The following is a 3,856-nucleotide window of genomic DNA, read 5'->3' on the forward strand; positions in this document are numbered from 1 at the left end:
CTATGGAGATTTTTATTTCAAGCTCTTGGAGATTGGTAGTATAACTAAATAAATAACTTTACTAGGAAAAAAAGAGAATATAGGTGATGGAAAGATTAATTACTATTAAGATGATTAAGGCAGTTTTATATGAGGTTGCAAATGGACTTACTAGTAACTTATTCATAATGGGCAAAAAGAGGGCAGAATTAAAAATGATGTCAAAGATTTTAGTTCAGGAGACCAAAATAATGGTGTTGGCACTGACAGAAATAGAAACCTGGAAATTATGATAATATTAACTTTGCATCAATTTCATAATTGATATAGGCTGTGACAAGCCAACTGTTTTTGATTCAGTTCTAAATTCTGTAGCATGGTTATAAAACATAACACATTTGTTTTTTAAGAGTTAACCTCATTGAACTGAAGATGTTTAACTCAAATGGTGTTTAAATGAGTAAAGAATGAGGAAATGTATCCCCATTTGGTTCTTCTTGGATGTAAATGTTCTGGAAAATGTGAACAAACACTTAGCTTTGCTAAAATGTATTATCTTACAAGCCATCTGTAGTACTTTACCTTTTGGAGAGTTTTGGAGGTGGTTTAGAAATAAAAATTTAACTATAATCTTGAAAAATTTAACTATAACCCTGAAAAACTTTGATAATAATCACAACATACATAAAAACATAGACATGTGAGAAGAGGAACCTCATTGTACTGCAACAGAACTTCAGCAAACATGAGCTTCAGTCTAAGGAAAGAAAAACCTAAGCCAACTCCATGAAGTCTTGGAAAATATGTACAAAGACATTGCCAGTAACATGACATTCCAATCGGTAACACATGCTTTTCTTGAGGTTAAAATTACTATTTTAAATAAGTCAGCAAAGACAATAAAAATTTTGCAGATGCTATTATTTTTCAAGTTTCTTATTAATGCTGTAATTCAAACTCTCCTCCCCCATATAAGGGTCTCCGGGCTGGAAGCTCTCAACTGCTGCTTTGTAGACTGGATAAGACACTTGTATCTCTCAGGACCCCTTTGTTTCCTCCTCTGAGAAATGAGGGTAAGACTTGACTTCCTCTCTCCCTCCCCTTTTCCCAACCTCTCACTCTCCTTCCCTTCTTTCTTCCTTCCCTGAACTTTTATTGAAGACATTCTTTGCATCCTAGTTTAGACTCAGACACTTCAGCCAGAATGCTATAATGCTTAACAAGTCTCTCTTCCTCCAGTATTATTGCCCCCAAAGTCATTCTCAAGAAACAACCTGAGTAATGAATCTAAAATTCCAGTGTGACTCTATTCTTTCATGGTCTAATAAAGATAATTCTACCTGACCTGGCTCCCAGTGACCTTTCCATAGCTTCATCTCAGGCCACTTCCCCCCATTCTCTCATCCCAGTTACTGCAACATTCCCAATGTAGTGAGAGCCCTCTCTGATTGTTTTGCACAAGTAAGCTCCTACGTCTTCTTCAAATGCTTATCAATTGTCCTCTCTTCTAAATGACCTTAAAAAAGAGTTAGTCTTTTTCTTCTCTCTAGTCACCACATTATCAGAGGGGAGTGTGCCTTGTCTCCCCCGGTTGCTGCTATGGGTGGAGTTCTTGCGATATCCCAAGAAAAGGCATTTTCTGAGGCTTGCACTGGAAGCTGAGCTATAGTAGAAAGCTTTATTTTTATGGAATCACACCCCTGGGTTTCCATAGTCCCATTTCCCTTAGTCCAGTCATAGAAGAACTGTAGGTGGGGTTTCAGGAGAGCCAAAATCAAAGCCAGCCAGAGTTCCCTTTCCATATTTTCTTAGTCCAATACAGCATCAGGCTAGGTTAGCTTGTGTTTCTGGCTGCAGTCCATCAATCCATTGCCTGTGGGATCCACATGGCCGTGGGCCATAGGGGCGAATGCGGAAGAGCTTACCTGGAACAAGAGTCCCAGGAGCCCAAGAGAGTGAACTCCTTTGTGTAGGGGATGACGTATTCCCAAATGTTTGCATGCTCACAGCGGCCACGCCCATTCTGGCCAACCATCTGTGTCCCCAGGTTGATTAACAGGCAAGTACCTTCCCCATTCACCCCATTTTTACTGGGCTTGTGTCTATTCTTCCCTTTGTTGGATCCCTTCCCTCCCTGGGGAGTGTGAAATTATAGCTTCCTAGTGAAGCTGCCCAAATGACATGCCTGTAATATCTGGTCTTTTCTTTGATCCTTTCCTATTATTAATAACTAGCTAATTAAAATGGTATTAACCATGCTTGGCATTTGCCTCTATGTAGTACTTATTTCATTGTATTAATTTATTATTATTATTATATTATTATTATTATTATGTCTCTTTCAGCCCTGGGCACAGTGCCTTGCACATAACCGGTGGTCAATAAATATGTGTTGAGTTGTGAGCATTTCAGTGATTTTTATTTGAAATTGAACTACATAAGTATCCTCAATTTTCAACATCTTTTTTATAAATCCAGAAATCACTGAAAATTATAAGAGTAGGAAAGTATTATTTTAGTATTTCTTAATCTAAAAAATTTATATCTGAGATGTGATTCTTTATGATTTCACGTATTGATAACTAAATAAAGCGGAAAATTTACGGCCATTTTAAAGTATGGAGAAATTTTTGGGCTTCTTCTAGGTGTTAAGAAGGCATTGGACAATTGCTCATATTATGGATTCCTGAGCTATTTCGGTCCCCCCAAATCAACACATCTGTTTCCTGCCCCGGAGAAAATTCTTTGCTCACCTGTAGTTTGACTTCATTTTATGTCTTCTGACATGTACTTGGAAAGCCTGTGTGACACATTTTCCTATAAATTTGGCTACAGCTTTCATTGAGCCAACTTGACCACTTTGCCTTATAAAAACACTATAAATTCCAGGATCTAATTGGCACAAGGATTACTTTTCCAGAGATGAAGCCAGATGCAGAGCAGGTCCCCAGTTATGTTCTCTTGGCTAGAATTTTTCTTGTTGTTTTTCTCCCCCCTAATAGTATCTCTGAACAATATTAGAAAATTGAGCAAAAAAATATTTTCGAGGGGTAGTTGAGCTATAATTTAAAGAAATACATAGAAAGTGTTCTTTACTCTTTTAGAACCCTTATTTTTTTCCAGCACCTATAAAAGCCAAAAATTTTACTTTTAAAATGCAGATTAATGTTATCTTTACTCTCTTACAACCCTTATTTTTTTCCAGCACCTATAAAAGTTTCACGTATAAAAGCCAAAAATTTTACTTTTAAAATGCAGATTACGCTGCATCTGCTGTTGCAGATTCTCTCCCTTTTGTCAAGCAGACAACCAGCTGCTCAGGCAGCCCCAGCAGCATGAGGAAGACTCAATGGCACAGAAATGGCTATAGCTTACTCTAGATAGTTTTAAGTATTAATATATCAGTGCAAAATTTTAAATCTTATATAGCTGTTAAAAGAATCATCTTTGCTTAAAAAAAAACACACACAGAAAAAAAAAATAAAAAAAAATAAAAGCCTTATGGCACCGGCTAGTGTGAGTCCCAGGTCTTCTATGGAGTTTTCAAAAGTAAGCCCGTTTTTTTTTCTTCCTAGTCGGTTCTGATTTGATATTCAGAAATAAAAAAAATCTTGATTCAAATATATCAAAAAAAAAAAAAAGAATCATCTTTGCCCTGGCCGGTTTGCTAAGTGGTTAGAACATTGACCTGCAGACTCAGTTGTAGGCCCCAGTCAGGAACATTGCAGGAGGCAACCGGTCAGGGCTCAGAATGTTTTGAAGAGATGATCCAGTGGACAAAAGAGGGAAGACTTTGGGAGTTCCCAATTAACTATGAAGCAGTTTTGATGTTGATGGTTTAGAATTTCATATATTTCTGGATAAATACCCTTTCTCT

The sequence above is a fragment of the Myotis brandtii genome, unplaced genomic scaffold (genome assembly GCF_000412655.1).
Source record: "Myotis brandtii unplaced genomic scaffold, ASM41265v1 scaffold581, whole genome shotgun sequence".
Taxonomy (NCBI): Eukaryota; Metazoa; Chordata; class Mammalia; order Chiroptera; family Vespertilionidae; genus Myotis; species Myotis brandtii.